This window comes from Primulina eburnea, unplaced genomic scaffold, assembly GCF_022965805.1.
Source record: "Primulina eburnea isolate SZY01 unplaced genomic scaffold, ASM2296580v1 ctg575, whole genome shotgun sequence".
Taxonomy (NCBI): Eukaryota; Viridiplantae; Streptophyta; class Magnoliopsida; order Lamiales; family Gesneriaceae; genus Primulina; species Primulina eburnea.
The window spans coordinates 14,102-28,202 of record NW_027331361.1 but is presented as its reverse complement, the minus strand read 5'-3'; positions in this window follow the sequence as shown (position 1 = coordinate 28,202).

Here is a 14,101-nt window from a genome sequence, read left to right as displayed (position 1 = left end):
AATATCGATATTGTGAGGAATTATTGAAGTGTGAATTACTCGGTTTATTAAGAATATACGTCGTTATGCCGTCAAAGTCAATACCGAGATTGATTATTGATAGTGTAGGTATTGACTAGAGTTAGTAATTGATCGTGTAATTATTATACATTTCCATTTCAGATTCGTATTGTCAACCGTGACAGCAACTGTGCGAAGAAAGGTATAGTACATGTTTTGTTTGGGGAATCACGACTCAAATGAGATCACATTTGAGTTTCCCAACCAAAATCACATATTTGTTTTATTGTTTATATCTGGATATGATTATGATTGTTATAGATTTGTTTATAGAACTTGTATGCAGATCTTGCTATGCTTTGTTTACAGATCGTGTAGCATTGCATTATGCTTGTTTACAGATTTTGTATTCATGCATTAAGATAGGGCAGTCTGGAGTTCAGGCAGACTACTAGATGTTCGGCGATATCTCAGCTTAGGGGAAGATCACCGCCCCTATTGTAGACGCGGATACAGATCAGGCCGAAGTCTAGGAATAAGACGTACATCACCTCGATTGGTAGGGTAGGTGACAGCCAGTGACGTCTTATTCACAACGGGATCCCTAGAGTTTTAGTCGAGTCGCATCTAGACATGATTAGGCTCGCATTGCATGATTATATATGAATGACATTCATATTAGCATGTTTCATGTGTTAGATTGTTGTATTGCATGTATACATGTTTATACTGGGATTTGTTCTCACCGGTTTTCCGGCTGTTGTTATGTCTGTATGTGTGCATAACAACAGGTGGGGCAGGATCTGGGTCACGACAGAGATGAGCGATGGACATAGCGTGGTGATCTCGGGCGCAGCAGAGAACTAGTGGTTCTTTTGGCTAGACTTGTACTACCGTTTGGTTATAGATGGTACTGGACACTAGTTGTAAGAACAAGACTTGTATTTTATATTTGTATATTATGCTAATGTAATAAAATAGAGACATGTTTTATGCCTAGTTAGTAACATTTGATTGAATGTTAAAAAGCGAAAATTTGACCCACATTTTATATTAATGATCCATTTAATCCCAAGAAAAAGAATTAGAGCCCGGGTCCCCACAACAGGTGGTATCAGAGCCGAGAGTTCCTTTAGACTGAGATAGGATAGAATGAGCGGGGTATATCGAGTCTTCTTCCTTGCTTATGATGTGCTAGCATGATTATTGCTTTCCTATTACATGTTGTTTGTGTTTGATTTCTTTCAGCATGTGATAAACTGAATCAGAACTGATTCTAGATCAGAGGTAACTGACTAGAGGATGGCTGAGACAGTTGTATATATTGTATACTAATCCTTTGGATTATTAGATATGCCACCTAGAAGAGCAGCAGTACCTCTACGACCAGCAGCGCCAGAACAGGGGAGCACATCCGGAGATCCTATGGATGTTACAGCGACCCCTATGGAGACGTTGCTGAAGCGATTCCAATCCTTTCGACCTCCCACCTTAAAAGGTACCGAGAATGCCATCGAGTGCGAAAGTTGGCTTGAGGACATTGAAATGCTATTCGACTCTTTGGAGTATGGTGACGAGAAGAGAATAAAGCTCATTGGCCATCAATTGCAAGATATAGCCAAGAATTGGTGGTTGAACATTAGGAGAGCTTTAGAGCAGCGGGGTACCGAGATTACGTGGAAGGTATTCAAGACGGAATTCTATCAGCGTTTCTTTCCCATCTCTTATCGCAAGGATAAAGGTGCAGAATTTGCCAATCTGAGGCAAGGGCAATTGAACATTGAGGAGTACGTTGCCAAATTCTCTTATTTGCTCCGTTTTGCACCTCATGTTTCAGGAAATGATGAGGCCATGGCAGATCAGTTTATAAATGGCCTGAATCCAGATATCTTTACGTTGGTCAATACTGGGAGACCCGATAATTTCTCGGATGCATTGAATCGAGCCAAAGGTGCAGAAGCTGAAAGCGGACCGGTTACGGTGGCCGGAAACGCAACGGAAGCAAAAATTCGAAAATTTTGAGGCATAATTTCGGCCACCCCATATAAAAATCTTGTGTAATATTTACAAAACAAAAACATTCATAGGATGTTAAGAAAGTATTACCTATCAACTTTAAAAGTTGATTGTGGCTCCAACTTTGTTGTCAAACAACAAAGCTCCTCAAGGCATGAAGATCTACAAGCTCCTCCTCCAAATCCTTGAATCTTTCCTTCAAATTAGGCCCACCACCAACTAGGTAGATCCCCTCACAATTTGCACTAGAAAAATGTGAGGATTTTTCAAAGAGAAGTGTGTGTATTCTCCAACAAATTGAAGAACACAAAAGAAGAGAAAAATTGGAGAGAAAACTCAAGAGAGTTTCGGCCATCTCAAAGTGGGAGGGAAGGGAGAATGAGTTAATTCCTTTCCTTGGTTGTGAGAAAAGCAAAAAGCAAAAGGTGCATGCCTTGCATTATTTTAATAAAAAGTAATCTCCAACCCTTCACCTCCCATGCATGCATATTATATAGTTTTTAATCAAATTAAAAACTTTGGACTAAATTTAATAATCTCAAACACATTTGAGACTAATTAAACATTACTTGAATTTACCCAAGTCCCACTAGTTAAATAATTATTTTAATTGAGCTCTACAAGACTCAATATTATTTAATTAATCCAACACTTGAATTAATTTAATTATTTGGGCTCTACTAGGCCCACTAGTGTTTAATTAATTCAACACTTGAATTAATTTAATTTAGTCCATAATAATGTTTATGAAAATCACAATTTTCAAAAACATTAGTCACTTGGCCAAATTTTAATCTAGGAACACTTCCATAAATTAAAATTTATATTTCTCTCATAGAAGTCATACTTCTATTTTTCTTTGCACTTATAAACTCATTTATAAGTCGTTCAACACATTGAACTATTTTCTCCTTTATAGAAGTCATACTTCTAAGTTTCCTTACGCTTATAAACTCCTTTATAAGCCGTTCAACACATTGAACTATTTTTACTTCTCATCGGGATTTACAAAGCTAGTACTTGTGTGGCCCTCAATGGTTCATTGATACAACTAGCCGTGGGTTCACATCTCCATGTGATTCGGACTAAACATGTCCTTATTCGAGCATACCCCAATTGCTCCATTCTTACTTATCAACTCCTTGATAGTAAGAACGTCAGAACTCAAGTCTGATAGTACCCAACCAATCACGTTAAACGCCTAGCAGCATCGCTTACGTGATTCCCTAGGTATCACATGATAGTGCCTGCAAGAACCATTCAATTATGGTTAGCGTACAGTACGGTCCCTTCAACTCATATATCCCGATCGATTCGACAACCATTGGTTTATCGAGAGTTGTCAATGAATCGATACTATGTGTCATGTCGTAGTTGCATCGATGGTGCAATCTATGAAACACCTTTCATAATTACAACCATACTCTGGCCAGAGATTTCGATCTACATACACATGATAACACATAGGATATCCATACCCGAAGGTAAGCGGTGAATCCCCGACTACAATGCATCGACTCCTATGTGTTTCGACAGAACACCCAACCTTGCCACCTGATGACCCCATGAGAGTCGGTAAACAAGTCAAAGTGTAATTCTAGCACATAGAGTCTCAATGTTGTCCCGGGTCATAAGGACTAATTCTGTACAACCATAAACCAGGACTTTTCCACTCGATAAGTGAGAACCACTTGGAAAGTCCTTTTATGGAGGGTTGTTCAGTGCACTCTACAAGGAGCACCTATCTGCATGTTCGGACATCACAATGTCCCCTACCAATGAAACATGGTACTCACATCGCAGATACTAGTCTCTAACTCGAGCGGCCTATATCCTTCTTAGTGGCGGCTGAATCGACTAGGAACCGTTTAGAATATACAGTATTACAAATATGAGTTTCATGATACTCATCATATGAGCATCTCATATTCTTTCTACTATTTGTATATTCAAGGGCTTTATCTATGCAGCTAGCATGGGTATACAGATAAAGATTTGCCAAAGTAATAATTTCAAATATTATTAAAATAAAGACTGCTTATTCATAGAGTTTCATTGTGAACACTCGGCCAACACTTGGCTCGACGGGCACCTACTCTAACAATCTCCCACTTGCACTAGAGCCAACTACCCTTATGCTTAAAACCCATTGATTCGCGATGCTTGTCGAACAATGGTCCAGGTAAAGGCTTAGCTAGTGGATCAACAACATAATCTGTGGAGCCGACTTTGTCAATAGACACTACTCTTCTTTCCACAATCTCTCCGAGGATGTGGTACTTTCTCAATACTAGTTTGGATTTCTGATGAGACCTTGGCTCCTTTGCTTGAGCTATAGCTCCCGTGTTGTCACACAACACCGGGATAGGAGCAATTCCATTAGGAATGACGTCCAACTCTTGGACGAAATTCCTTATCCAAACAGCCTCTCTTGCTGCATCTGATGCAGCAATGTATTCGGCCTCTGTGCTGGAATCCGTAATATTGTCTTACTTGGAACTCTTCCAAGAGACAGCAGCACCGTTGAGCATGAATACGAAACTAGAGGTTGACTTCGAGTTATCGATATCGCTTTGGAAGCTAGAGTCAGTATAGCCTTCCAATTTCAGTTCTCTACCCCCATAGACCAAGAACAACTTATTGGTCCTTCTCAACAACTTGAGGATGTCTTTCACAGCTTTCAGGTGTGGAAGACCAGGGTTCGAATGATATCATTTCACCACATATAGTGCAAACGCCACGTCAGGACGTGTAGATATCATCCCATACATGATATTACCAATTTCCGAAGCATACGGAATGCGTGTCATCGTCACTATCTCTGCATCAGTCTCAGGAGACAGACTTGGATAGGGACACGCCATGACACATTGGTAGATGTCCTCTCAAGGACGCATCCATCGAGAACCGCTTCATGATGGTATCATGTATGTGGACTGGGTGAGACCAAGTCATCTTTTCGATCTATCTCAATAGATCTGTATCCCAATACAAAAGATGCTTCACCCAAGTCCTTCATCGAGAACTTACTCGCTAACCATATCTTTGTTGATTGCAACATTCCTACATCATTCCCAAAGATTAGAATGTCATCAACATAAAGCACCAGGAATGTCACAACACTCCCACTGACCTTCTTATACACATAGGGTCCCTCATGATTCACAGTAAATCAAACTATTTGATTGTACTGTCGAATCTGAGGTTCCAACTCCTAGATGCCTGCTTTAGATCATAAATAGATCTCTGAAGTTTGCATACCATATGCTCACTTCCGATAGATGTAAACCCTTCAGGTTTAGACATGTAAATTTTCTTAAAATCCCCATTTAAGAAAGTTTGTCTTGACATCCATCTGCCATATCTCATAGTCATACCATGCAGCTATGGCTAGCAAAATCCTTATGGACTTGAACATTACGACTGGGAAAAGGTTTCCTCAAAGTCAACTCCTTGTCTTTGAGTACATCCTTTTGCCACCAATCGCGCCTTGAAAGTCAACACCTTCCCATCCTCCCCAAGTCCCTGTAGGAACAGTTCCCTCAGGTGGATCCACAAGATCCTACACTTGGTTCGAATGCATGGAATTCAACTCAGATTCCATTGCTTCAAGTCACTTGGATGAATCGGCATCAGATAACGCTTCCTTGAAGGTCCTTGGATCACATCCATGGTTAGGCTCATCATGGCCTTCTTCAAGAAGCTGACCATACCTCATAGGTGGTCTCGAGACTCTCTCGTATCTGCTAGGAGCTTGTATCTCCTCTCTTGGCTCTTCGGGTGTGGGTTCTATTGTTGTGGGTGTCTCTCGAACCTCTTCGAGTTCTATCATCTCCCTTTTTCTATCTAATAGAAAATCCTTTTCCCAAAAAGGTTGCATTCCAAGAAACAAACACCTTTGTTTCTAGGGGATGATAGAAATGATATCCAATCTTAATTCCTTAGATATCCCACAAAGTAACATAAAATGGATCAACAATCCAATTTATCTCCCACTTACCTGCTTCACATAAGCAGGGCTCCCATATTCTAAGATAAGAATATTTGGGAGGCTTACCCATCCATATCTCATATGGTGTCTGCCTTTGAATGGACATTTAGTAGAATATCTTTTACTTTTAAGTTATAGAGATCGTTTTTCAAGTTCTCAAGTACCAATTAAACATTCATTCTTGTAAATGTTGCAAACACCTTTGCTAAATAAACAAGAATATCCATTTTTATCATAATAGAAATGGAAACAATGTTTTACAAAATTAGGTACAAACAAAACATCTCACAAAATTAACTTAAACTATTGTTCAACAATAAGTAAACATCCTCAACAGCCTTGGAAGCAACTCTTGCTCCATTGCCCATTCTCAAGAAGGTCACACCTTCCTTAAGCTTCCTACTTCTTCCCATCACCTGTAACACATTACAGAGATGTGATCAATATTTGGTATCCAATACCCAAGAAGTAGAGTTAATTAAAATGTTTACTTCAATGTAGAACATACCATTTCCAGAACTTTTCTGGGCCAGATATTCCTTGCAATTTCGCTTCCAATGTCCAGGCTTCTTGCAGTGATGACAAACATCACAAGTCTTGTCAGCCTTAACTGGTCTGGCTGCCACAACGGGATTCGGAGATTGCCTCAACAAGGGCTCGTTCTTCTCGGGACGTTGGAAAGAACGTTTCTTTCCATTCCCATGTGGATCAATCTTCGTACCAGATGAAGAACCCACATAAAGAACCAACTTCTCTTGCTTGATGGTGGATTCAAACGTAACAAGCATGTTCACCAACTCCTCAAGGGTCGGTTCCATCTTGTTCATGTTGAAGTTCACCACAAAAGGATCAAATGAGCTAGGCAGTGATAACAGCAACACGTCGGTGGTCAACTCCGAAGGCAAGATCAGATCCATGCCAACGAGCTTGTCCACGAGCCCGATCACCTTTAGGCCATGCTCATGGACCGAGGTCCCATCTCGCATGCGCAAAGTGATCAGCTCCTTGACGGTAGCATGCCTTAGAGGTCGTGTTTGCTCACCAAAGAGCTCTTTGAGTTGCAAATGAATGTCAGCAGCACTCTTTGCACCCTCAAAACGCCTCTGTAGCTCATCGTTCATAGAAGTCAGCATATAACACCTGGCTATCAAGTCATGGTCACACCATTCCTTGTAAGCCTGCAATTCCTCAGGATTGCAGTCAGTCGGAGCCTCAACAGGGGGCGACTGAGTTAGTGTATATGTTACCCTTTCCGAATTTAAGACTATTTTCAAATTTCTTAGCCAAGTGAGGTAATTAGGTCCAGTTAATATGTGTTTGTCGAGTATTATAGATATCGAATTGCGCATCGAAGACATTGTCGATTTGTACTGAAAAGTAAAAACAGATAAATGTTGATGACTATTTTAAATATTTGGTAAGATATAAAGTATGGACTTTAACTTTATAAATATTTACTCCCACTGTTTTGACATCTTTCACTACCCTCTAGTGAAAACGGGAAACTCCTTTCCTCAGTAGGTACGTAAGGTCCAATTAGCGAATTATGATCCCGAATAATATCAGCCAATCACAATTCCTAAAAGGTAGTTTCCAATTGCATCACAATGCAACCCTTAACGTAAACTTTTGTCTCACGTTTGATTAGGACCCAATAATATGACGTCGTTCATCTTCACGTGTCAAGCCTTACCCATCGATGTTGAACCTTAATGGACGGTCGCCATGAGTTCCCTCAATAATATGAGCCGAAATCATGGGAGTTCCACGTAGTTCACATCACCATGTCAATGGATGTCACAGCTTTCCGGCACCCAAAGCTCCCCCAATAATATGAGCCGAGCCCCGAGTACGGGTAGCGTTCATCATGCACCCATTGTCGATGGAAGACAAGGAAATTATAACCAATTTTATAATTCCCCTTTTCGGGCTTGATATTAATTTTGAATCTTATTCAAAATGAGGGTTTTTAATTTTGAAAGGTCTCATCATTAATTTTATTTTAAAAGCTCGCCATGTTTGATCGTATGTTTGCCGGATTCATGCAACTTTGTTATTATAATAATAATAACGCACATACTCATTATTTATAACATATCATGCATATATCATAAATAGAAAACAATACAAGGATGATCAATCGCCCCAAAACTAATGGCCCGTGTGAGCCAAACACGGGCCTAGGTCCAATCCTAGGGTAAATGCACGGGATGCAATGCAACTATACTATTACATTAGCATCCAATATTACATGTCTTCGATCTTCATAATCACCAAGGCCACCATCTTCCAATCTTGATCTTCCCCTATTCTAATATTTACAAATAAATATCCATGGCACATAGGGATACATCTCATGGGGTGGGAACGGGCCATAAACCAAGCCCACTTTAAAAATTGATAATTATTACAATCATACAACACAAATATCCTAGCATACACCTAGCAAATTGGGCTTGGGCTTTTGATCATCCTTCATGCATAATATCACATATCATACACCATCAATTAATTATCACTATAATTAATTGATCCAATATTATATATCTTGATCCAATCACTAACCGCCACAATTATAAATTAAATTAACAAAGTATACAAACACCTTTGTCTACTTTCAAATTAATTTATTTATAATCGAATTTCTTGTAAATCACCATTTACTATAAATAATTGAGGTCCTACTTCAATTATTTATTTTATGAGAAAATATGTGCAACAATTGTAAATTTAAACTTAAGGGCCCAAAACCCATTTTTCACCAAAAATACTTAGGCCCATTTAAATTTCACAAATAATGTTGTCCATCCAATGGCCCAACATCTCAAGGCCCATGACACTAAGATTGTCCAAAACACTTTTGGAAACCCTAGCCGTCATCGCCGTCGCCGGAGCTCCGTCGCCGGATTCCGGCAACAACAAAAAAAATTTTTTTTTTTTATTTTAAAAACTGAACATTTCGGGCAGCCCCTCGGGCTGCCCTATGCTGCCCGAAATATTCGGGCAGCCCCCTCGGGCAGCCCCTCGGGCTGCCCGAAAAATATTTTTTTTTTTTTTTGTTTTTCTTCAAAAATTTCGGCCCTATCAAATCTTGCACCAAAAAATTTCTCAAGCGGTTAGAAATCGATCTCAACATAATATTACGTAAATATTACACAAAATCCGTAACCTTAGCTCTGATACCACTTGAAAGCGGACCGGTTACGGTGGCCGGAAACGCAACGGAAGCAAAAATTCGAAAATTTTGAGGCATAATTTCGGCCACCCCATATAAAAATCTTGTGTAATATTTACAAAACAAAAACATTCATAGGATGTTAAGAAAGTATTACCTATCAACTTTAAAAGTTGATTGTGGCTCCAACTTTGTTGTCAAACAACAAAGCTCCTCAAGGCATGAAGATCTACAAGCTCCTCCTCCAAATCCTTGAATCTTTCCTTCAAATTAGGCCCACCACCAACTAGGTAGATCCCCTCACAATTTGCACTAGAAAAATGTGAGGATTTTTCAAAGAGAAGTGTGTGTATTCTCCAACAAATTGAAGAACACAAAAGAAGAGAAAAATTGGAGAGAAAACTCAAGAGAGTTTCGGCCATCTCAAAGTGGGAGGGAAGGGAGAATGAGTTAATTCCTTTCCTTGGTTGTGAGAAAAGCAAAAAGCAAAAGGTGCATGCCTTGCATTATTTTAATAAAAAGTAATCTCCAACCCTTCACCTCCCATGCATGCATATTATATAGTTTTTAATCAAATTAAAAACTTTGGACTAAATTTAATAATCTCAAACACATTTGAGACTAATTAAACATTACTTGAATTTACCCAAGTCCCACTAGTTAAATAATTATTTTAATTGAGCTCTACAAGACTCAATATTATTTAATTAATCCAACACTTGAATTAATTTAATTATTTGGGCTCTACTAGGCCCACTAGTGTTTAATTAATTCAACACTTGAATTAATTTAATTTAGTCCATAATAATGTTTATGAAAATCACAATTTTCAAAAACATTAGTCACTTGGCCAAATTTTAATCTAGGAACACTTCCATAAATTAAAATTTATATTTCTCTCATAGAAGTCATACTTCTATTTTTCTTTGCACTTATAAACTCATTTATAAGTCGTTCAACACATTGAACTATTTTCTCCTTTATAGAAGTCATACTTCTAAGTTTCCTTACGCTTATAAACTCCTTTATAAGCCGTTCAACACATTGAACTATTTTTACTTCTCATCGGGATTTACAAAGCTAGTACTTGTGTGGCCCTCAATGGTTCATTGATACAACTAGCCGTGGGTTCACATCTCCATGTGATTCGGACTAAACATGTCCTTATTCGAGCATACCCCAATTGCTCCATTCTTACTTATCAACTCCTTGATAGTAAGAACGTCAGAACTCAAGTCTGATAGTACCCAACCAATCACGTTAAACGCCTAGCAGCATCGCTTACGTGATTCCCTAGGTATCACATGATAGTGCCTGCAAGAACCATTCAATTATGGTTAGCGTACAGTACGGTCCCTTCAACTCATATATCCCGATCGATTCGACAACCATTGGTTTATCGAGAGTTGTCAATGAATCGATACTATGTGTCATGTCGTAGTTGCATCGATGGTGCAATCTATGAAACACCTTTCATAATTACAACCATACTCTGGCCAGAGATTTCGATCTACATACACATGATAACACATAGGATATCCATACCCGAAGGTAAGCGGTGAATCCCCGACTACAATGCATCGACTCCTATGTGTTTCGACAGAACACCCAACCTTGCCACCTGATGACCCCATGAGAGTCGGTAAACAAGTCAAAGTGTAATTCTAGCACATAGAGTCTCAATGTTGTCCCGGGTCATAAGGACTAATTCTGTACAACCATAAACCAGGACTTTTCCACTCGATAAGTGAGAACCACTTGGAAAGTCCTTTTATGGAGGGTTGTTCAGTGCACTCTACAAGGAGCACCTATCTGCATGTTCGGACATCACAATGTCCCCTACCAATGAAACATGGTACTCACATCGCAGATACTAGTCTCTAACTCGAGCGGCCTATATCCTTCTTAGTGGCGGCTGAATCGACTAGGAACCGTTTAGAATATACAGTATTACAAATATGAGTTTCATGATACTCATCATATGAGCATCTCATATTCTTTCTACTATTTGTATATTCAAGGGCTTTATCTATGCAGCTAGCATGGGTATACAGATAAAGATTTGCCAAAGTAATAATTTCAAATATTATTAAAATAAAGACTGCTTATTCATAGAGTTTCATTGTGAACACTCGGCCAACACTTGGCTCGACGGGCACCTACTCTAACAGAAGCAGGATTGTTGAGACAACGGAGTGCTCCGTATGTTGCACCGAGTCCGAGACCGCCACTACCTCTATCCCAAGTTCCTCCTCCTCGATTCGAAAGCGGTGGGAGTAGTAGTGGACGCAAAGAACAGCTGAGGGCGAAGGGGAAACAGTTTAAGCGACCTGGGAGCAGTTCGTCGAGCTCTAGCGGATCCAGACAGAGTGGTTTTGATCAAAGTTCAAGGACTTCAGGTGTATACTGCACTTCTTGTGGAGGTAGGCATGCGACTGAACAGTGCCAGGGAGTTACAGGCCGATGTAACATTTGTAGGCTACCGGGGCATTTTGCCAAAGTCTGTCCCCAGAGGAGTGTACAGCAAGGCCAGAGTGGAAGAGCATCCGGGCCAGTACCTCAGTTTGAGCGGCAGGCATCATCGGTTCACTCTTTTCAGCCTCCACCAGCATCGACTCCACCCAGAGGCCGAGGTAGTCAGACTGTGACTCAACCTCCGAGACAACAGGCCCAAGTGTTTGCATTGACAGAGGAGCAAGCACAGGATGCACCAGATGATGTTATAGCAGGTAACTGCTCTCTTTATGGTTATCCTGCTTATATCTTGATAGATACAGGTGCATCGCATACATTCATTTCAGAACGATTTGCATTGTTGCATTCTTTGCCTGTTGAGTCTTTCTTAGATGTTGTATCTATTACTTCTCCGTTGGGAAGTGGGTTGATTTCGGTAACTACGGTTAGACATTGCATTCTACAGTTTGAAGGGCATGAGATTGACCTAGATTGTATAGTGTTGGGTCTAGCTGATTTTGACTGTATAGTTGGTATTGACATGCTAACGAAGTATAGAGCTACCGTGGATTATTTCCACAAGATTGTCAGATTCAGACCCGAGATGACAGACGAGTGGAAATTCTACGGGAAGGGTTCCAGATCTCGGATTCCCTTGATTTCGGCTCTTACTATGAACAGATTGTTGCAAAAAGGAGCAGATGGTTTCTTTATTTATGCTGTAGACATGCAGAAGACGAGCCCGACATTGGCAGATATACCAGTAGTGCGGGAATTTCCAGATATTTTTCCAGATGAGATCCCAGGATTACCTCCGGTTCGTGAAGTAGACTTCAGTATTGATCTTACACCAGGTACCGTCCCTATTTCGAGAACTCCGTATAGGATGGCACCCATCGAACTAAAAGAATTGAAAGCACAATTAGAAGATCTTCTGGCCAAGGGATATATCAGACCTAGTGTATCTCCTTGGGGCGCTCCGGTGCTGTTTGTGCGGAAGAAAGATGGTTCGATGCGATTGTGTATAGACTACCGGCAGCTGAACAAGGCAACGATCAAGAATAAATATCCTTTGCCTAGGATTGATGATTTATTTGATCAGTTGCAGGGATCTTCCGTGTATTCGAAGATTGATTTGCGTTCTGGATATCATCAGCTCAGAGTTCGAGATATAGACATACCAAAGACAGCATTTCGAACCAGGTATGGACATTACGAATTTATTGTCATGTCTTTTGGTTTAACCAATGCTCCTGCGGTATTTATGGGCTTGATGAACCAAGTGTTTCAGAGGTATTTAGATGAATTTGTGATTGTCTTCATTGATGATATTTTGGTATATTCCAAGAACAGAAATGAGCATGCAGAGCATCTCAGAATTGTCTTGCAGACATTGAGGAATGAAAGGTTGTATGCTAAATTGTCAAAGTGTGAGTTTTGGTTGAACCGAGTTGTATTCTTGGGGCATATCATATATGGAGATGGTATTTCTGTAGATCCCAGTAAAGTGGAAGCTGTGATCAGTTGGTCGAGACCAACTTCTGTGCCAGAAATACGCAGTTTCATGGGCTTAGCTAGATACTACAGAAGATTTATCAAAGATTTCTCCAGTATTGCAAAGCCAATAACTCAATTGACACAAAAGAATGCACCATTTGTTTGGTCAGAGGAGTGTGAGTCTAGCTTTGTTGAATTAAAGAAAAGGCTGACCAGCGCTCCAGTACTGACGATACCTTCAGGTACGGGTGATTTCGTTGTATATTGTGATGCTTCTCATAGAGGTTTGGGATGTGTTCTTATGCAGCGAGGCCATGTGATCGCATACGCCTCGAGACAATTGAAGCCACATGAGGTACGATACCCCATTCATGATCTGGAATTGGCGGCTATCGTATTTGCATTAAAGATTTGGCGTCATTATCTCTACGGCGAAAAATTTGAGATATTCTCCGATCACAAGAGCTTAATGTACCTATTTTCTCAATCAGAAATGAATATGAGGCAGCGTAGATGGCTAGATCTTCTGAAAGACTTTGACTGTGAAATCAAATATTATCCAGGGAAGTCAAATGCAGCAGCAGATGCCTTGAGTCATAAGGTATGTTCTTTGTCCTTATCGACGATAGGTGTTAACAAGTTAGTTGAAAATTGCTGTACATCTGGATTAGAATTTGATACAGATAGTAAGCCACTACGACTTTTTACGATCCAAGTTGAGCCCGATTTGATTATAAGGATCAAGGAAGCACAAAGAACTGATCAGAATGTGCAGAAATCAATCCAAATGGTCAGATCAGGGCATGTATCCGAATATCAGGTACGAGATCGTGTGTTGTATGTGAATAACCGTCTAGTTGTGCCAGATGTTGCAGATTTGAGACAGCAGATTCTGACAGAGGCACATTGTAGTCGGTTCAGCATTCATCCGGGTGACAGGAAGATGTACAATGACTTGAAGACACAGT